Genomic DNA, 23,131 nt, shown 5'->3' on the forward strand with positions numbered 1-23,131 from the left:
CCAAGCCAAGAGCTTCATCATCTTCAACTCCAACCGATGATACCGTCAAGACAAGTTCCATCAAATGCTTCACATGCAGAGGCCAAGGCCACAAGTCCTATGAATGCACCGACAAGCGGACCATGATCCTCAATGCCGCCGACACCTACGATTCGATGAGTGAAGGAGAAATGGACGCTCTTGAGCAAGTCGCCATGCACCGGCAAGTGAACGATGAAGAGGAACAAGTCTTTTGCGATGAAGACTCAAGTCCCGCTCTTGTCGTCTCCAAAGTCTTGACTCTCCAACATCACCAAGAAGAAGAGCAAAGATGCCACATATTCCACACCAAGGCCGGCATCAATGGATGATCCGTCAAGGTCATCATCGATGGAGGGAGTTGTCATAATCTCGCAAGTGAAGAACTTTGCTCCAAAATCCAATTGCCCAAGACGAAGCACCCTCATCCATACAAAGTGCAATGGCTTAGCGACTCCGGCACTATCCAAGTCGAGCATCGAGTACAAGTATCCTTCAAAATTGGTGCCTATGAAGACACCTTGGAGTGCGACGTCGTTCCAATGACCGTTTGCCATCTTCTCCTTGGACGCCCATGGCAATTTGATAGAGGAGTCATCCACAACGGCCGAACGAACCACTACATCTTCAAGATGAAGGGTAAGGAGTACGTCCTTCGTCCAATGTCGCCTAGCCAAGTGATCACCGACAAGCAAGCCACCCATTGTGGAGATCATAGTGAGAGAGCGAGCCACAAAAAAGAGAGTGAGCGCCACAAGCCCAAATCAAACACCTCCACGATGAGCGAAATGAAGAAATTAGTCCTATTTGCCACCAAAAGTGAGATAAGAGGAGTGTGTGAGAACCCATCTAGTGTCCTACACTACGTCATTGTGTGCAAGGACAATGCCCCACAAACTAACACTTCTCACACTCTTCCTCTAGTGTTTTCTTCTCTTTTGCAGGAATTTCACGATGTTTTCCCCGACGAGCTACCTCCGGGACTACCTCCACTACGAGGCATTGAGCATCGCATTGACCTCATCCTCGGAGCACCGCTTCCAAACAAAGCTCCCTACCGCGTCAACCCCAAAGAAACCAAAGAAATACACCGGCAAGTAAAGCATCTCATAGACCATGGACATGTGCGTGAAAGTTTGAGCCCTTGTGCCGTCCCGGTCATTCTTGTGCCAAAACGAGACGGTAGCTTTCGCATGTGCTCTGATTGTAGACCTATCAATGCTATTACCGTTCGTTATAGGTATCCCATTCCACGCCTTGATGATATACTTGATGAACTTAGTGGTGCCACTATCTTTTCAAAAATTGATCTTAAGAGTGGTTACTATCAAATCCGCATACAAGAGGGTAATGAATGGAAAACCGCTTTCAAAACCAAGTTTGGCTTGTATGAGTGGTTAGTCATGCCTATGGGTCTCTCGGAAGCACCGGGTACTTTTATGCGTCTTATGAATCATGTCTTTCGCCCTTACATTGGTGTGTTTGTTGTGGTCTACTTTGACGATATCCTTGTTTATAGCAAATCTCTTGGAGATCATGTCACCCATGTCCGAACCGTGTTGCAAACTCTTCGAAAAGAGCATCTCTATGCTAATATGGAGAAATGCCTTTTTGGCATTGACAAGATCTTTTTCTTGGGTTTTGTTGTTTCTTCTAAGGGTGTTCATGTTGATGATTCCAAGATCAATGCTATTAAGACTTGGCCACAACCAACCAATTTGCATCAAGTGCGTAGCTTTCTTGGCATTGCAGGTTTCTATCGTCGCTTTGTGAAAGATTTTAGCACCATTGCTTCTCCTTTGCATGCTTTGAGCAAGAAGAATGCGCCTTTTGATCGGGGACCATCCCAAGATACCGCTTTCAATGAGCTTAAGAATTTGCTTACTCATGCTCCCGTGCTTGCATTACCCAACTTTGACAAACCCTTTGAGATTCATTGCGATGCTAGTGGTAATGGCATAGAGGTGTGTTAACGCAAGAAAATCGCCCCATAACTTACTTTAGTGAGAAACTCTCCGGCGCGCAACTCAATTACCCCATCTATGACAAAGAGCTATATGCTTTAGTCCGCGTTTTGCATGAATGGGAACACTATCTTCGCCCTCATGAGTTTATCATTCGTACCGATCATGAAACGCTCAAGTATCTTAAGGGCCAAACCAAGTTGAACAAGCGTCATGCTAAATGGAGTGAATTTATTGAGTCTTTTCCTTATCTCATCAAGTACATTAAAGGTAGAGAAAACATTATGGCGGATGCCCTTTCTCGCATATGCATGCTTGTTACTCAACTTGAATTGGATGTCATTGGATTTGAGCATATCAAAGACTTGTATGAGCATGATCCTACTTTTGCTACTCCTTATGACAAGTGTTTGTCGCACACCTCTTGGGAACGCTATTACATCAAAGATGGATATCTTATGAGAGCTAACAAACTTTGCATCCCTGAGTCTTCTCTTCGTTTGTTACTTTTGCAGGAATCTCATGGAGGAGGCTTAATGGGACATTTTGGATGAGACAAGACGTTCGCCACGCTCTCGAAGAACTACTTTTGGCCCAAGATGTTTCGCGATGTCAACCGCTTCACCAATCGATGCTCTACATGTCGCAAAGCTAAGTCCAAAGCTCAATCCCATGGTCTTTATATGCCTCTACCAATTCCATATTAAATATGGGAAGACATTAGCATGGACTTTGTACTTGGTTTGCCTAGGACTCAAAATGGGAAGGATTCGGTATTTGTCGTTGGACCGTTTCTCAAAAATGGCACATTTCATTCCTTGCAACAAGATAGACGATGCTTCACATGTTGCTACTCTCTTTTGTAGGGAAATATTGCGTCTACACGGAGTGCCAAAGACGATCGTATCGGACCGCGACGTCAAGTTCCTTAGCTACTTTTGGAAGACCCTATGCACCAAGCTCGGAATCAAGCTACTTTTCTCCACTGCGTATCATCCACAAACCGATGGCCAAACATAAGTTACCAACCACACACTCTCCGCTCTACTTCGAGTACTCATCAAGAAGAACATCAAGGAGTGGGAGGAGTGCATACCTATGGCCAAGTTCACCTACAACCGAGCAATACACTCAACAACCAGCAAGTCCACCTTCGAGATCGTCTACGGGTTCAACCCTTTGTCCCCTTTGGACATTCTCCCTCTACCACTCCAAGAGCGCATCAATTTGGACGCAAGTGCACGTGTGACACATCTCAAGAAGGTGCATGAAGATACAAGAAACACCATCGAGCGCCCAGTTCACCGCCTTGCGACCAAGCTCAACTTCAACAAGCAACCTATGGTCTTCAACATTAGTGATCTCGTGTGGCTACACCTTCGCAAGGATCGCTTTCCACAAGAACGCAAGTCCAAGCTTCGACCGCGAGCAGATGGACCCTTCAAGGTGCTCGCACGATACAACGACAACGCTTACAAGATCAACCTCCCACGTGACAAGTACAACGTGAGCGACATCTTCAACGTCAAAGATCTCTCTCCCTTCCATGGTGATGAAGAATTTGATCCGAGGACGGATCTTCCCCAAGGGAGGGGAGATGATGCGGAGCATCCTAAGGACATCCCCATGGACCCAACTACATCTCCTACGACACCTCTTGGACCCATGACACGAGCACGTGCAAGAGCTCTTGAAACCGAGGTGACATCTCTCCTCTCACTTTTCCACTTTGATGCACACGAGACATGGCTACTACCTCATATGGATACTTTGTGCTTGCTCAGGTACCATGGAGAAGCTAAGGAGCAAGGAGAAGAAGAAGAGGAAGATGGACGTGAAGACGGAGACGAAGAAGAAGGGTTGTTCAAAGTCTCCAGGCTCCAGACGACCGACGAGCCCCAGATGTCCGACGACCTCCAGGCTCCGGACGTCCGGACTCCTCCGGACGACCGACACTTCCACATCCAAGCCAAAATAGACGAACGTCCGACGCCCTACGGACGACCGACGCCCGGACGTCTGACCCCGACCGGACGACCAACCGAAGACAACCCGAGCTGAATTTACGGACGTCTGATAGGCACCGGACGTCCGGACCCTCGCGAGCCTCCGGACGACTGGTGACCTCCGGACGTCCGACGCCTGTGCAATGATTCGTGTTGGGCGCATCCCATGTACCCCTGCGCCCCCCTCATTTGCACTAAGACTATATATACTCCCCTTGTCCAACTTTCTAGGGTTAGCATTGGTTTAGCTAATTTTGAGAGATAGAGCTTCGCTCATCCACATCAGATCTACTCCTCGTGAGAGACCGCGGCCTCTTTGGAGAAGATCCCTTTGGATTCAAGACCTCCTTGCGGAGAAGACATCAAGACCCCCTCTTGGGCGGCCCCCTCAAGACCTCCTCACGGAGAAGATCGTGCTACTTGTATCGTCCTTAGTTGATTGTGGATCGTGTGAACTCTTGTGTATCCGAGGATCTAGCACATGTGTGACTTGTTGTTGTTAGTTTGAGTGTTCCTCTCGTTCTTCCCCTCGTGTTTCCCTCGTTTTTCCCCTTGTGTTCTTTGTGTTCTTCGCGGGATTCCGCTCCTTTCATGAAAGATCGGCTTATAGGGTTCCTACCATTCATCAGTATGACAACCGGCAGGAGCCATAGGAGTTGTCTTAATTTATTTATGACCTATGTGTGAATGAAAACGCAATGTAATTACTTTACTTTATTGCTAACCGTTAGCCATAGTAGTAGAAGTAATAGTTGGCGAGACAACTTCATGAAGACACGATGATGGAGATCATGGTGTCATGCCAGTGACGATGGGTTCATGCCACGCCTCGAAGATGGAGATCAAAGGCGCAAGATGATATTGGCCATATCATGTCACTTTATGATTTTCATGTGATGTTTGTCATGTTTACATCTTATTTGCTTAGAACGACGGTAGCATAAATAAGATGACCCCTCACTAAAATTTCAAGAAAAGTGTTCCCCCTAACCGTGCACCATTGCGAAGGTTCGTTGTTTCGAATAACGATGTGATGATCGGGTGTGATAGGTTCTAACATTCACATACAATGGGTGTAAGCCAGATTTACACATGCAAAACACTTAGGTTGACTTGACGAGCCTAGCATGTATAGACATGGCCTCGGAAAACGAGAGACCGAAAGGTTGAACATGAGTCATAAAGTAGATACGATCAACATGGAGATGTTCATCATTGATGACTAGTCCATCTCACATGATGATCGGACACGGCCTAGTCGACTCGGATCGTCTATCACTTGGATGACTAGAGGGATGTCTGTCTGAGTGGGAGTTCGTTAAATAATTTGATTAGATGAACTTAAATATCATGAACTTAGTCTAAAATGTATTTACGATATGTCTTGTAGATCAAATGGCCCCCGCTAATGTTGTCCTCAACTTCAACGCGTTCCTAGAGAAAACCAAGCTGAAAGGTGATGGTAGCAACTATACGGATTTGGTCCGTAACTTGAGGATCATCCTCATAGCTGCTAAGAAAGCATATGTCCTTGAAGCACCGCTAGGTGACGCACCAATTTTCCCAGCAACTCAAGACGTTATGAGCGCCTGGCAGTCGCGTAGTGATGATTACTCCCTGGTTCAGTGCGACATGCTTTACAGCTTAGAACCGGGGATCCAAAAGCGTTTTGAGCAGCACAGACCATATGAGATGTTCCAAGAGCTGAAAATGGTTTTCCAAGCTCATGCCCGGGTCAAGAGATATGAAGTCCCCGACAAGTTCTACAGTTGTAAGATGGAGGAAAACAGTTCTGTCAGCGAGCATATACTCAAAATGTCTGGGTTGCACAACCGCTTGTCTTAGCTGGGAGTTAATCTTCCAGATGACTCGGTCATTGACAGGATCCTCCAGTCGCTTCCACCTAGCTACAAGAGCTTTGTGATGAACTACAATATGCAAGGGATGGAGAAGTCCATTCCTGAGTTATATTCAATGCTGAAATCAGCGGAGGTGGAAACCAAAAAGGAACATCAAGTGTTGATGGTGAATAAAACTACTAGTTTCAAGAAAGGCAAGGGTAAGAAGAACTTCAAGAAGGACGGCAAAGGAGTTGTCGCGCCCGGTAAATCAGTTGCCGGGAAGAAGCCAAAGAATGGACCCAAGCCCGAGACTCAGTGCTTTTATTGTAAGGGAAATGGTCACTGGAAGCGGAACTGCCCCAAGTACTTAGCGGATAAGAAGGCCGGCAACGCCAAAGGTATATGTGATATACATGTTATTGATGTGTACCTTACTAGCGCTCATAGTAGCTCCTGGGTATTTGATACTGGTGTGGTTGCTCATATTTGTAACTCAAAACAGGAGCTACGGAATAAGCGGAGACTAGCGAAGGACGAGGTGACGATGCGCGTCGGGAATGGTTCCAAGGTCGATGTGATCGCCGTCGGCACGCTCCCTCTACATCTACCTATGGGATTAGTTTTAAACCTCAATAATTGTTATTTAGTACCATCTTTGAGCATGAACATTGTATTTGGATCTCGTTTAATGCGAGATGGCTACTCATTTAAATCCGAGAATAATGGTTGTTCCATTTATATGAGAGATATGTTTTATGGTCATGCCCCACTGGTCAATGGTTTATTTTTGTTTAATCTTGAACGTGATGTTACACATATTCACAGTGTGAATGCCAAAAGATGTAAGGTTGATAATGATAGTCCCACATACTTGTGGCACTGTCACCTTGGTCACATTGGTGTCAAACACATGAAGAAACTCCATGCAGATGGACTTTTGGAGTCTCTTGATTATGAATCATTTGACACGTGTGAACCATGCCTCATGGGCAAAATTGTCACACCCTAGAAAGTTCTTGCATTACAGTGTGTGCATCATGTTTAATTTTCCCAGAAAGATGAAATGGGGATAACAGAACCCCCAGCACCCCCTTAAACCAACTAGGGTTTACTAAATCATTTTCAATGAACCCAAAATGCCCTTCTAAAATGTTCATCATCTTTGCATTGGTCTAGAGCCTCTCCCAAAAATGGTGCACATTTTTCTAGGCCATTCTGGATTTTTTTGAACTAAATCATATTGTATTTGACTTTGGGCATTTAAATACTATAAATAATTTAAGTGCTCAAATAATTCTGAAACTAAATGTGGGTCACTGGAATTATCCAGAGAGAGTCCACAAATTATTTCAGGAGTTCACAAAATGGGTTAGTACTTTTACTAATTCAAAACAGAGGAAAAGAAATAGAAAAATAGAAAGAATTAGGAAAAGGCAGAGAGTGAGAGAGTTACCTGGCAGCCCATCTGGCTGGCCCAGCCCACCAGGGGCAGGGAGGTCTTCTTCCTCCCGCCAGTCGGACGCACGGCGCGTGGCCGACGCACGCCGGCGCATGCCTCGGCCACCTCCTGCTTGCCACCCCCCTCATCGCCCTGGACCTCCCTCGCGATGCCACACACCCCCTGGACCTCCCTCACTCTCTCCCGTGCGTCTTCCCCCTCCTCTGCTCTCTCCCGCGCCACACCTGAGCGCACCCGTCGCCGCCGTTCGCTGCCACCACGGCCATCGACCACCCCTCGCCCTGCCGATGAGTCCAGAAGCTCCGCCGCATCTCCCTCGACCTCCTCGCTGAGCTACGCAACGCCGGAAGCCCTGCAACGCCGTCCTCGACGCCTTCTTCAACCTCGGTGCCGGTGATCCCCGCCGCTCAATTCGCCGCCCACAGAGCGTCCCCGGCCTCGCCCTCGCGCTCGTTGGACTCGCGGTGAGCCGCTGACCCGAACCCCTCTTCTCCCCTCGCGTTCGCATGCTCTAGCCCCATCCCCCGCCATGGCCGAAGCTCGCCTCCGATCGAGCTTGTCGCCGGCGTCACTCCAGCGACCATTTGGTCATTCTGTGCTACCTAACATGCTTACCGCACCGCGTAGTGCCTCTCTAGCGCCTCAGTTCGCGCGTTTGCACGCCACATCCCCAACCCCGTACATGGCCGAACTCCGGCGGCCGCAAAAGAGCTCACCGCCGTCAGCTCCGGCCACCTTAGCTCCAGCCGATGCCGTTGTTGGATGCGCGAGACTCTCAGCTTTGCATAGCCGCAACCCGCGTCCAAAACCGAGCCTTGTGGGCGTTTTTCGAAGCCCTCCCCCGCGTCTGTCGTCGCCGGCATCAAACCGCCGGCGAGTTGACCTTGTTTGACCTGGGGTTTAACTCCCCTGGGTCAATGAAAGGTGGGCCCAGAGCCCTGCTAATTTTAGCTTAGCACTAATTAACTTTTAGTTAACCCAATAGGTCACTGACATGCGGGCCCAGGCCCCACTGACAGTTTAGTTAGTATTAACTTAACCTTGTTAATTAGTTGTTTCACTGACGTGTGTGTCCCACCAGTCAGGTTTGACCTAGGCTGGCGCCTTTGACCCGCTGACGTCACAGTGACGCAGTGCTGACGCAGTTATTTATTTTTTGGATTTATTCTTTCACATGAAATTCCAGAAAATAGCCAAAACTTCTAAAAATCATAGAAAATCAACCATAGCTCCAAATCAAACAAATTATATATGAAAAATGATCAGAAAAATTCAATATTTCCATCTGTAATGGTTTCATGCATGACAAAACACTTTAACCTTGCTGTTTAGGTGAAACAAGCTAATACACTTATAATGCATAAGAACTTAAGCTTCCATTTGAATCTTTGATTCAAATGGACCCATTTCAACTTGTTTCTGTCACAGCCCTAGCTTTACCCTGGCCTTGGACTAGTTTGGTTGCTGCATCATGTTTAAATTCAATTGAAATTTGAATTGAGGAATTTTCCAAGCCTCAGAAAACCTCTAAAAATAACCAAAATTAAAATCTCATCAAATGAGTCCAAGAAAATGTTCCTGTTATTCTGTGAAAATATTGGCATGAGGTGAAATTCAAACCAATATTTTGGGAGTCACAGAAATAATTTATTTGGGCCTTTGATTTAAATCAATAATATATTTGGGTTGGAATTATTTCTGTTATATAAGAAATAATGTCCAAATAATCCCAAACTGAAATGTTTCATGCTGGGTTTATTCTATATAGTGGGCATGTTCAGTTTGGTGATTTTTGAAAGGGTCTAGGTATTTTTAGAAAAGCCACAAAGACTACAGAATAATAGAAAACAAAATTAAAAGAGAAAGAGGGAAAACCTACCTGGCCTTACCTGTAGTCGGCCCAGCTGCACCGGCCAGCCCACCTAGTGGCCCAGCCCACCAGGGGCAGAGCCGTCTTCAACCTCTGCCTACTGGCAGAGGCGTGTCGACGCGCCGTGCCCGAGCCTCCACCTCCTGCTTGCCTGCCTGGCCCCTCCCTGGCCAGTGTGACGCTGGGATCGTCTCCCTGTGGCCTCCGGAACCCACCGACCCCTTGCTCACTCTTTCCCCTTCGCCTCCTCGCTCTCTTCACACCATGGCCGACGCACGCCCGAGCTCGTCGCCACCGTAGTCGCGCCACAGCCGCCCTCGATCCTCTCCGACCTATCCTCGAGCTCCGCCACGCCTGCCTCGTCCTCTCCACCAAGCTACGCGATGCTAAACGCCCCCGAACGCCCTCACCATCATCTTCTTCAACCTCGGTCGCCGGAGATCCCTCTCGGCGTCCCGCTCAGCCTCGACCCTCCCCGGCCTCGCCGTCTGCGCCAAACGATCCTCTGTGAGCCCCCGATCGAAACCCCCCTTACCTCGTCGTCGCGCGCATCCTCTAGCTAGCTCCATAGCTGGAACCGAGAGCTCCACGTCGCCGGCGATGTCACCGCCATCGCTGCAACCGCTGAGGCTCGAAACCGAGCGCGTCACCGTTCTCTGCACGCTCCCAGGAGCTTGGAACGCCCACCAAATCCTCCTCCCGAGCACCATAACGCCGAGCCCAAACTAACCCGAACTCCGGCCACCCTAGCTCCAGCCGCTGCCACGAGTGAATGTGGGCGGTTCCCAACTCCACGTAGATGCCCTCAGCACGCCCAGCCACGGTCTGTAGCGCCGCCCCGACCAACTCTGGCGAGTTTCCGCCGCTGCTATGGTCGCCGGCATCACCTGCTGACGTGGAGCCATTAGCTTAGGCGCTAAACTCGTTTAGTTAGTGCCTGTGTCGATGACATGTGGGTCCCCGGGCCCAACTAGTTTAGTCTAACTCCCTGTTTAGGTTAGTGCTAATTGGTGTGGACCCCACGTGTCAGCTTTGACTTGGTCAAGTCAACATTGACCGGTCCCACTTGTCATAGACCCAAACCAGCCTGAGACACTGACCAGTGGGTCCCAGCGTCAGGTTTGACCTGGGCTGACGCTGTTGACTTGATGACATCATTCTGACGTCAGGCTGACGCAGTAATGCTTTCTGGATTTTAAATAAATCAGGAATGATTTATTTAATTTAGAAAATGTCCAAAACTTCCAAAAATCATAGAAATTCAACCATAACTCCAAATGAAATAAATTATATATGAAAAATGATCAGAAAAATCCAAGGAATCTGAATATGGCGTTTTCATGCATGTTTGAACAACTTAACCTCACTGTCTAGTCCAAAACATGATAATGCACTATTTGAATTCATAGTTTGAATTTGAATTTGAACCTAGTGTTCAAACCAACTCCATTTAACTTGTTGCTAGTTGCATTAGCTCAATCAACATCATATTGCAATATCATGATCATGCATCATATTGTTGCATCGCATTGATTGTGTTCTTCCTTGTTTGCCGGTAAATGTCCCCTCTCGGTAGACGCTGCTCTGACGCTGTGATCGTTGACACTGATGAAGACTCAATGTTATCTTCAGAAGTGCCAGGCAAGCAAAACCCCCTTGTTCATTCTGATACAATTCCCCTCTCTCGCTCCTGCTCTCTTTTACTGCATTAGGACAACAACGATTCAACTGTTACATGCTGCGGTAGTTGAACCCCTTTCCTCTGCATGACCTGTCATTGCCACAGTAAATAGATGAAACCCACTAGCATGAGTAGAAGTTGTTTGAGCCCTGATGTGCCTACTCATTCATGTTTGTTTGTCATGCCTACTACTGCTTAGAGTTGAGTCAGGTCTGATTCATCGGGGATGAATCGGAGGTGTGTAAACATGTCCTACTGTTGAGAGCTAAGTGTGTGAACACGATTTGGTAAAGGTAGCGGTGAGAGGCCATGTAGGAGTACATGGTGGGTTGTCTCATTGAAACCGTCCTCAGGAACTGAGTTCTGTGTTTGTGGTCCATGAAACAGTTACTACCACGCATTGGGCCCGAAACCAATGGACCCTCTTGGCTTCTTGATGACCCTTGTCCTCTGTCCAGGAGTTGCAACTAGTTTCTGGTGTTTATAGGATATGTGTTGGCGTCCGTGCGTAGCGCTGACCCTAGGGGTGGGCTATGATGCAGTAGATACATCGTGGACGGGCATGCCGGGCGCCCGTTTGGTGTCTCGGAACCCTGTACACATCGTCTGGGGCCGTATGTGGAAACCTCGGCCGGACTCCCTGCGGATGGAACCTGGATAGGCGATAAACCTGGACTAGAGACTTGAGTGTTTAGGTAGGCCGTGGCCGACACCCTCGTTGGGCTTCCGCTTGAAGGTGGCCGAGTACATGTCGTGTAAACGACGGTAAGTGGTGAGAGCGTGTGTGAAGAAGTACACCCCTGCAGGGTTAACATCATCTATTCGAATAGCCGTGTCTACGGTAATGGATTTCTGGGTTGCCTATAACAGTTCATAGACAAGTGAAAGTGGATACTCTAAAACTCGCAAGATAAGTGTGAGTGCTATGGATGGCCTTCTCGTAGGGAGACGGGAGCGGATCCATAGTGGTGTATTGAATGGTGAATATGTGGACTCGTGTGCGCCACCTCAAAAGAGTTGATTGCAATCGTAGTTCAGGTTAGCCACTGAGTCAAAGCTGGCTTGCTGCAGTTAAACTCCACCACCCCCCCTTGTTGATACCGATGCATATGTAGTTTAGTTCTGATGTAAGTCTTGCTGAGTACCTTGTACTCACGTTTGCTTAATTTATGTTTTGCAGAGAGATTTCAGTCTCGCTAGTAGTTCCGCATGGACTTCGACGTTTAGCTTGTTATCTCAGCTACGATCTTGTGCCCTCGGAAGGATCTGGTAGATAGTCAGGCTTCTTAGCCTTTTTCATTTGTAGATGTCTGTTCTCAGACATGTTAAGCTTACGCATGTGCTTTGACTTGTATGCTATGATTGTTGGGTCATGAGACCCATGTTTGTAATATCTTGCTCCCCGGAGCCTAATGAATAAATACTTGAGTTGTAGAGTTATGTTGTGATGCCATGTTGTATATACACATATCGAGCATATTGTGTGTATGATTGAAATGCTTGGTATGTGTGGGATCCGACAATCTAGTTGTTTATCCTTGGCAGCCTCTCTTATGGGGAAATGTAGTCTAGTGCTTCCATGAGCCATAGTAGTCCGCTACAGCCCGGTTCACCGGAGTCCTGTTAGACCAGCACTATTGCTCAGGACACTTGACCGGCCGGCATGTGTTTCACTTTGTTCCTGTGTCTGTCCCTTCGGGGGAAATGTCACGCGGTGACATCTGGAGTTCTGCCTAGCCTGCTACAGCCCGGGTTCCCGGAGTCCTGTTAGCCCAGTGCTACAGCCCGGATTCACACGCTGCTGACCAACATGCTCGATGTGATTCATGTATGCCTGTCCCCATAGGTTAGTGCCGCTTTGGGTTCACGACTAGCCATGTCGGCCCGGGTTCTCTGTCATATGGATGCTAGTGACACTATCATATACGTGAGCCAAAAGGCGCAAACGGTCCCGGACCATGGTAAGGCGACACCCGTGGGAATACCGTGCGTGAGGCCGCAAAGTGATATGAGGTGTTACCGGCTAGATCGATGTGACTTGGAATCGGGGTCCTGACAGCTTTGGTATCAGAGCCTGACTGCCTGTAGGATTACCAAGCCAAGCTGGTCGAAGTTGTCTCTAGAAATACTTTAGTTATGTAAGGGAATTGATTGTGGATGGGAACGTAAGGCTCTTTTACTCCTTATCCTCATGACCTTCTGATCTGAGTCATCTTATCTTTTCTACGGGGTTAAGAACTAGGCTTCTCTTCTATCTCTCAGGATGATGTGTTACTAAACCGTAGTTGCCTAGGATTGTTGAGTTCAAGCCTCAGTTCAGTTCCTACTACTTCCATATGTTCGTAGTTGGTCTCGAGACCTTGATACTGTGATGTTGAGTGGTTATGCCACCATCTTGATGGATGTCCCAAATCTTTTGAGCATTTACAACCGTTATGCTGTCCGAGTCATCCTAGGTTTCTAAATAGTCCGATGCATTTGCAACCCCCTTCTTCTTGTTCTCGATGTTCCTTTGGGCCAGATTAAGCACACTAATCGGTCTATTGAGGTACTCTGTTGCCTCGACATATATGTTGGAGCTATTACTATGACCCTAGGTGTTTAGGGGAGTCACCTAGTGAACTAGCCATGTTTTGTATCCCCAGTGTGTGATTCTGGCCATTATACTCAAAAGCATCCCGTGATGCCATGTAGTGGTAGGTATTCTATTCATGGGTTCTTGAACCCGAGATTCACCCTACTTACCTCATGTTGATAGTGTTGATAGTTCCTTTGGGATATTAGTAACCTTTGTGATAGTCCTCGAGGTCCGTGGTATTTCCTTCTTCCAAATACTATGAACCACTTATGGCAGAAGTTTGTTGTATCAAAAGATCACAACCAGAGTGCTCTTAATGAGTTCTCCATTCTGCATTGTGAATCTGCCAGTCCTACCTATCTGCATGGTTGTCCGGAAGAAATGTTGAGCTTTGCTCGACATACTAATCTATGCATCCCCAACTCAGAAAATTATATGTTCCTCGAGTTGTTCCTCTTCAGTTGTATTCCGACCATCTTCTATCAGTTGATAGCCAAGAGTATGTGTGCATTTGTGTTCATCGATGCCTATTATTCTTGTGGTCCGTCAAGCCATTCTATTCCAGAATGACTAGGAGAAACAAACTCCAGTACCTCATCCATATCTAGGATTGGGTCAAAGTAGTTGTATCCCGCAGATCAAAATGCCAATCCAGCTTTTGCTCTATTCTACCATGGAGTTCTACCCTATTCATGCCAAGAATATCATAGGAATTGCACCATCTCTTATGAATTTTTTATACAATGATACTTCTCGCCATCATTATTCAATCCTCGGTTCCGTGTTGTTGTAACCGGAATGCCGACAAGTGAATTGTGATGTGTGAAATCAATACTCCGAGCAACTCGTTGCTTTGTAGTTAATGGACAATATTCTCATTCTTAGTGTGATGGTTATTAAATCATCATCCTAAAATTTATCGTGCTACCTAGTCTTTATTTCTGGTGCACTCTTCGATCAATGAGTGAGGATTTTCATCCCCTTGCTTATTTGATCAGATCGTCTTGCCTTGAAAAGCAAGATTGTTCCCGAGCTTAGAAACATATCGGTGGTTTGTGATTTTCTGATTATTTCTTCAAAAGTATCACCGGGTTGCCCCCTGACTGTTATGTTGAGCTCGTGATCAAGTTGGTTTCTTGTAAACCACCCCTTCTCCAAGAATCTGTGTTGGATACCCTGAGTTAGTTGGTTAAGCTGAACAACAACTTGGAGAGTTGAAAGATAAAAGCTTGTCCGACTCAGTTCATTCCAAAGGGATATCTTGCTTGTGTGTGTGTGTGTTAAAGAAAGATGATATTTTCATCGATTGGTCCTCGTGATTAGTTATTGGATCTATTGTCTTGTCCAAACCTTGATTTGAGTATGGGCTATTGTCAAATCAAATCAGAACCAACAATATTCGTAATGTTGTCTTACTCATGGTTGACCCCTCGAGCATGCACCATTATATCTTTGGGACTGACCAGTGCTATCACCTTGTTCACATAATGGTGGAATTCCAGTGATATGGAAATCCCGATGAGTTGTTGTTGAGCCCATCAGTAGCATCTTATCTTCTCCATGATTCATGTTGAACGTTAAGCTAGTGTTGGAAACTTCTGTAAGCATTTCTTCATGCTAGCCCATGAAGCATACGCTTGGATGAAAGAAGTGACTTCCTTTGAATCACGTGCATTTGATGCAAGTTGCCGCCGTGGATTTGAGAAAGTTTGTTTTGCTTCCTCTGGAATCATCCCAAATCAGTCATGTATACGTGCGAAGTATTCTGTGGTTTGGAGACTTGCAACCTTCATTCTATATGTGTCCCTAGCACACCAAGCCACTGATTGAATTGTTCAAGGAGAAGAAGTTCCTTCTTAAGAGCATGCCCTATGCAAGGACTTTGCTATCCTTGATGATGACTCCCCACCTGAACTCGATAGTGTTTTATTATAAGACTACTATGTGGCCATTCTTGTCTTGGACAACGTGTTCACATGTGTGTAGCAGAACCCGCTCATGTTTTGGAGTTTACTATCGTAGTTCAAATCCCGAGAATCTCTCAACATCGTCTCGTCGGTTTGTGTTGCAAACTTTCTTTCCGGACATGTTGTCTGAAATATCCCGTTACCAACCAGATCTGAATCTCAGGCAGATATGATGGTTGGAACTTCTCCAAGATCTATGATGTAGGTCCCGACAAGGTTGATGTTATCGCCGACGCACCTAGCCGGAGAATCTATCACTATAGTATCTTGATTGGGCAATTTGTCCATCTTCTCCGCGAGGATTTCATGCGGCTTATCCTATAAGTTGTTCATTAGGGATTCTTGTGCTCTTGGTTTCCTCGATTAACCTATGACCATTCGAATGGTGGAATCACTCTCGTTGAGTTATTCCCAGTTACCAGAATCATTCCCAGCATTTGCATTTGTTCCCAGCTTGCACCTCAGTAATTACTGTTTAGGATCATCTTCAAAAGTGGTACTACCATGGGTTCCATCCATTTCCGATGATAAGCAAAGTCATCCATTGTGTTGTCTTCAACAAGGTAGTCCACATCATCCATCCTAGTCCGAGTATGCAATTTCTTCAAGCTTTTTCAAACAATCAATTGTAATTTGCTTTTAGTTGGTATGAAGAGTTTCAATGATCTATGGATCAAAAGTAATTCTTTTTGCCACTTAAGGGAATAATCCAACAGTCACTTTTCCCAAGGTGCCCCGTTACGGGATCATGGCAATTATTTCCTCGCCACCATGACACCATCCACCATCTTTCTAAACGTGGAATTGCTGCCCACAAATCAAACCCCGTTGTTTGTTCTTCCATCCCTCTCGATGTGTTCTGTGTCTCAACTCAAGATGTTTCAACATCTCATTCCGCGAGTGGATCTTGTATAGCTCGATCTTCGAGAAGATCAATCTTAGTATAGTTTCTTTCTGTCGTCATCGCGTGGATAAAGATCTCAAAAGCAAGGATGTCAAGATCAACTTATGCAACGAATCAACAACCTTTTGGGGTGCAACCTGGATCGTGAAGATCGTGTTGGTCTTGTGCCCCCCCTCCTTCTTACCACATGTCCTGAATCTCGGGCCGAGATTCTTGTTTAGTGGGGGTGAGTTGTCACAGCCCTAGCTTTACCCTGGCCTTGGACTAGTTTGGTTGCTGCATCATGTTTAAATTCAATTGAAATTTGAATTGAGGAATTTTCCAAGCCTCAGAAAACACGTCCTACTGTTGAGAGCTAAGTGTGTGAACACGATTTGGTAAAGGTAGCGGTGAGAGGCCATGTAGGAGTACATGGTGGGTTGTCTCATTGAAACCGTCCTCAGGAACTGAGTTCTGTGTTTGTGGTCCATGAAACAGTTACTACCACGCATTGGGCCTGAAACCAATGGACCCTCTTGGATTCTTGATGACCCTTGTCCTCTGTCCAGGAGTTGCAGCTAGTTTCTGGTGTTTATAGGATATGTGTTGGCGGCCGTGCGTAGCGCTGACCCTAGGGGTGGGCTATGATGCGGTAGATACACCGTGGTCGGGCATGCCGGGTGCCCGTTTGGTGTCTCGGAACCCTGTACACATCGTCCGGGGCCGTATGTGGAAACCTCGGCCGGACTCCCTGCGGATGGAACCTGGATAGGCGATAAACCTGGACTGGAGACTTGAGTGTTTAGGTAGGCCGTGGCCGACACCCTCGTTGGGCTTCTGCTTGAAGGTGGCCGAGTACATGTCGTGTAAACAGCGGTAAGTGGTGAGAGCGTGTGTGAAGAAGTACACCCCTGCAGGGTTAACATCATCTATTCGAATAGCCGTGTCCGCGGTAATGGACTTCTGGGTTGCCTATAACAGTTCATAGACAAGTGAAAGTGGATACTCTAAAACTCGCAAGATAAGTGTGAGTGCTATGGATGGCCTTCTCGTAGGGAGATGGGAGCGGATCCATAGTGGTGTATTGAATGGTGAATATGTGGACTCGTGTGCGCCACCTTAAAAGAGTTGCTTGCAATCGTAGTTCAGGTTAGCCACTGAGTCAAAGCTGGCTTGCTGCAGTTAAACTCCACCACCCCCCTTGTTGATACCGATGCATATGTAGTTTAGTTCTGATGTAAGTCTTGCTGAGTACCTTTGTACTCACGTTTGCTTAATTTATGTTTTGCAGAGAGATTTCAGTCTCGCTAGTAGTTCCGCATGGACTTCGACGTTTAGCTTGTTACCTCAGCTACGATCTTGTGCCCTCGGCAGGATCTGGTAGATAATCAGGCTTCTTAGCCCTTTTCATTTGTAGATGTCTGTTCTCAGACATGTTAAGCTTACGCATGTGCTTTGACTTGTATGCTATGATTGTTGGGTCATGAGACCCATGTTTGTAATATCTCGCTCCTCGGAGCCTAATGAATAAATACTTGAGTTGTAGAGTTATGTTGTGATGCCATGTTGTATATACACATATCGAGCATATTGTGTGTATGATTGAAATGCTTGGTATGTGTGGGATCCGACAATCTAGTTGTTTATCCTTGGCAGCCTCTCTTATGGGGAAATGTAGTCTAGTGCTTCCATGAGCCATAGTAGTCCGCTACAGCCCGGTTCACCGGAGTCCTGTTAGACCAGCACTACTGCTCAGGACACTTGACTGGCCGGCATGTGTTTCACTTCGTTCCTGTGTCTGTCCCTTCGGGGGAAATGTCACGCGGTGACATCCGGAGTTCTGGCTAGCCTGCTACAGCCCGGGTTCCCGGAGTCCTGTTAGCCCAGTGCTACAGCCCGGATTCACACGCTGCTGACCGACATGCTCGATGTGATTCATGTATGCCTGTCCCCATAGGTTAGTGCCGCTTTGGGTTCACGACTAGCCTTGTCGGCCTAGGTTCTCTGTCATATGGATGCTAGCGACACTATCATATACGTGAGCCAAAAGGCGCAAACGGTCCCGGACCATGGTAAGGCGACACCCGTGGGAATACCATGCGTGAGGCCGCAAAGTGATATGAGGTGTTACCGGCTAGATCGATGTGACTTGGAATCGGGGTCCTGACAGTTTCACATTGCATTAGGCAGGACACCTCATTTTGCCATGTCATAGCATGCATCATATTGTTGCATTTTGCCATGTGTTGATTATATTCCGTGGTGTCTTTCGTGGTAGGTTCTGCCTCCGAGGATATCTCCGAGTATCCAGATGAAGGGCAATACCCTACTACCACTCCATCAGGCAAGCAGCCCCATTGATCATATCGATACAATCCCATGTTCTCGCTTCTGCTCTCACTTACTGCATTAAGACAACAACGTTTCAAACTGCTATGTGCTGCGGTAGTTGAACCCTTATCCTCTGCATGACCTGTCATTGCCACACTAACTAGATGAAACCCACTAGCATGTGTAGGAGTTGATTGAGCCATGTATGTGTTTCCTACCTTGCTATGCCTGCTATGCTTAGAGTTGTGTCAGGTCTGGTTCATCTGGGTGATGGGCTAGAGTGAAATGAATATGTCAGTAATGTGAGGGATGTGTTGAACATGATTTGGTAAAGGTATCAATGAGAGGCCATGTAGGAGTACATGGTGGGTTGTTTCATTGAGGCCGTCCCTAAGAACTGAGATCAGTATGTGTGATTTAAGATTCAGTTACTACCATGCATTGGGATCCTTAATTGATCCTCTCAGCTTCTTAATCACCCTAGTACTCTGTCCAGGAGTTGCAACTAGTTTCTGGTGTTTGTAGGTTATGTGTTGGAGGCCGTGCGTAGCGATGACCCTCGGGGTGGGCTATGATGCGGTAGATACACCGTGGCACGGTGTACCGAGTCACCCGTTTGGTGTCTCAGGAACCTTGTTCACATCGTTCGGGGCCGTATGTGGAAACCTCGGCCGGACTCCCTGTGGATGGAACCTGGATATGCGATAAACCTGGACTAGAGACTTGAGTGTTTAGGTAGGCCGTGGTCGACACCCTCGTTGGTCTTCCGCTTGAAGGTTGCCGAGTACATGTCGTGTAAACGACGGCAAGTGGTGAGAGTGTGTATGAAGAAGTACACCCCTGCAGGGTTAACATCATCTATTCGAATAGCCGCGTCCGCGGTAAAGGACTACTTGGTTGCCTATATAGTTCATAGACAAGTTAATGGTTACTACTAAAAGACTCAAGATAAGTGTGAGTACCGAGGATGGCCCTCTCGTAGGATGACGAGGGAGGATCCCTGGTGGAGTATTGTGTTGGTGATTAGTGGACTCGTGTGCGAAAACTATTTTACTAGTGGTGTCTCATAGGATAGCTTAGCAAAGAGTCAAAGCTGGCTTGCTGCAATAACTCCACCAGCTTCTTGAGAATGAGCATGTATAGTAGGTTCTGTTGTAAGACTTGCTGAGTACCTTTGTAGTCATGTTGCTTTAATTACTGTTTTCATACGACAACACTGCCCCCTCCGATGGGTTTTATGTAGACCTCGACGTCGATGAGTAACTTGCCACCCAGGTGGTGATTCTGGCCATGGAGGGCCTTATGTAGATAGACAGGCTTCGACAAGCCTTCTTTCTTTCTAGTGTCTTTACTCAGACTATTTGCTTCCGCATGTGCTTGTATGCTTGTATGACTTGAGTGTCGGGTCATGTGACCCCTACCTGTATGAACATGTTATGTATGGCTCTCTGGAGCCTTTAAATAAAGTACTTGAGTTGTAGAGTTTTGTTGTGATGCCATGTTGTATTTGCGCATATCGAGCATATTGTGTGTATGATTGAAATGCTTGGTATGTGTGGGATTCGACAATCTAGTTGTTTATCCTTGGCAGCCTCTCTTATGGGGAAATGTGGTCTAGTGCTCCTTGAGCCATAGTAGTCTGCTACAGCCCGGTTCACCGGAGTCCTGCTAGCCCAGCACTACTGCTCAGGACACTTGACTGGCCGGCATGTGTTTCACTTTGTTCCTATGTCTGTCCCTTCGGGGAAATGTCACGCGGTGACATCCGGAGTCCTACCTAGCCTGCTACAGCCCGGGTTCCCCGGAGTCCTGTTAGCCCAGTGCTACAGCCCGGATTCACACGCTGATGACCGACATGTTCGATGTGATTCATGTATGCCTGTCCCCATAGGTCTGTGCCGCTTTGGGTTCACGACTAGCCATGTCGGCCCGGGTTCTCTGTCATATGGATGCTAGCGACACTGTCATATACGTGAGCCAAAAGGCTCAAACGGTCCCGGGCCATTGTAAGGCAACACCCGTGGGGATACCATGCGTGAGGGCGCAAAGTGATATGAGGTGTTACCGGCTAGATCGATGTAAGTTGGAATCGCGGTCCTGACAGCGTTGGCATCAGAGCCGGACTGCCTGTAGGTGCGTTGAGCCGAACTGGTCGTTGTCGAGTCTGGAAATGCTTTAGTTATATGTAGGGGAATTGATTGTGGGAGGGAACGTAAGGCTCTTTTACTCCTTTACCTTATGCCCTCTGATCTGAGTCATTCTCTTCTCATTCTACGTGGGTTAAGGACTAGGCTCTCTTCTTTTTATCAGGTTCACGTGTTACTAATCCGTTGTAGCTTATAGGATTGTTGTTACAAGCCTCAGTACGGTTTCTACTACTTTTAGTATGTTGTTAGTTGAATCAGAACCTTGATATGATGTTGTTGAGTGGTATTGCAAACTGTTGTGGATGTCTCAAATCTTTTTCTGAGCATTTACAGTCGTTATGCTGTCCAATTTCCCCTAGAAAATTCTAATGCCTTTGCATTATTCTATGCTTTCAGATGGCCACCCGTTCCCAGAACCAATTGTTCGTCTAACCCGGTGCCTCGATGTGCCCGGCCACACGGCCATGTTGGTTCGAGTGATGGTCGAGTCAGGCTATCGGTGGTATCCGGAATATACCATCGAGGAGCAGTTCAGAGACTTCAACCAGAGCCAGTACCTTTGTACCGTGAGGATATATCCCTCTTATCCTGGATCCACTGAGCCCCTTCACTGTTCCTATGGACTTGGGGTCACTATTGAGATGTCTGTGCAGGATGCAGCCTATTCAATGATGACTATCATTCGAGCCAGGACTGCCTTGCTTCAGAACACTGATTTCCGTTACATGCCAGCCTCACTCCCTGGAGCACAGGGGTACTATCAGGCTTTGTACTATGACTCTACGCATGAGGAGTCATTACTCCGCACCACTGCCGAGATGCTTGAGGATAAGGACCGCGAAAATCGGGCCTTGTGTATGGAGCTTTTCCACACTCGTTCTGATCATTGGGCCACTTTGACTCGTTTTGCACCTGCGGTGCAGGCAGGATACATGGACATGAGGGACCTGTACCCTGTACGGTCTAGATTGCTAGATTGTATGGAGTGGCGCGATGTAGGAGGCATCACCCCTCCTCATGGTCCCCGTCTGCCACCGCCTGTGGGACCAAGGCCACATCCGAGTCCCTATGGTCCGCAGGCTCCGCAGGACCGTCTGTTCCCAGATGATCATGTTCCACTTCCAGGCTTTGGTGGCGACTTTTATGAGGATTACTACGGAGCCGTCTGAGCTAGTAGTAGTTTCACTAGTATTGTAATAGTTGTATTTTCCACAGTCCTGCGTGACCGTGGGATACGACTTGGTGTGTATCATGCTCCGGAGGTGTAGAAAAATAATGTATAGGAGCTTGGAATGCCTCCGATGAGATGTAATGTCTTTCACCGTAGTTGTACTCTAGCCTGGGCTTGTACTAAACTATGTGCGGTGTGTATGACCAATGGTATATATATGGTAGTTTCTATATTACCATGTCGTGCAATGAACATCTTAGCATTCCATGTTATCCATTACATTCTGCACTTCCTTGCCAAGTTTGTGCCATCCTTATCTAAACCGTTGTCTTGTTTTTTTCCTAGGATGGTCAACACTCACAGCAACCCTGCTGCCCCAGAGCAGAGAGAAGCTAGTGCAGCTAGGGGTGAAAATCTGCCTCACCCGCCTTCTCTGGCCGAAGTTATGCTGGAGGCGGAAAGAAACAAGCGTGAGACTAACCGCTTGCTTGAGAGGATTGAGCAGAACACTGCACGCCATAAGCGAAACGACTTGGTGTCAATCAATGAATTCATCAAGTTGTACCCACCAAAGTTTAATCATTCTGTCGAGCCCCTCGACACGGATGACTGGCTCTGTAGCATCACACACAAGCTACGTTCTGCCAACATAGCCGAAGCTGATAAGGTTACCTATGCTGCCTATCACCTCGAAGGCCCTGCTAGCCTTTGGTGGGAAAACTTTGAAGCTATGCGCCCGGTCGGCCAAATCACTACTTGGGCTGAATTCAGTGAGGCTTTCCGTGAGCATCACATCCCAGAAGGTCTCATAGATCGCAAGAGGGAAGAGTTCTGCAATTTCACCCAAGGAAGACTGAATGTGGATGCATATAGTCGTGAATTTGGGAATCTGGCACGATATGCTCCTGAAGAGGTATCCACCGATGCTAAGAAGCAGGCAAGGTTCCACAAAGGACTTAGCCCCGAGCTTCACCGCGATCTTTGTCTGCACGAGTGCACCTCCTTTCAGAAGTTGGTCAATAAAGCCATCAGTGCTGAGACAGGACAGTCTGACTATGACGCTTCATGCAAGCACTCTCGTGATTTTGGTTCTTCATCCGGCTCTGGATCTCAGAAGCGCCGGGTGTGGATTCCAAGAACGGCACTACCACCCAGGTTCATTCCGAGGCCATCCTTTGAGGCGCCTCGCCCTAACCAGCAGTTTGCACCGTCTAA

The sequence above is a fragment of the Triticum urartu genome, chromosome 1 (genome assembly GCF_003073215.2).
Source record: "Triticum urartu cultivar G1812 chromosome 1, Tu2.1, whole genome shotgun sequence".
NCBI classification, from domain to species: domain Eukaryota; kingdom Viridiplantae; phylum Streptophyta; class Magnoliopsida; order Poales; family Poaceae; genus Triticum; species Triticum urartu.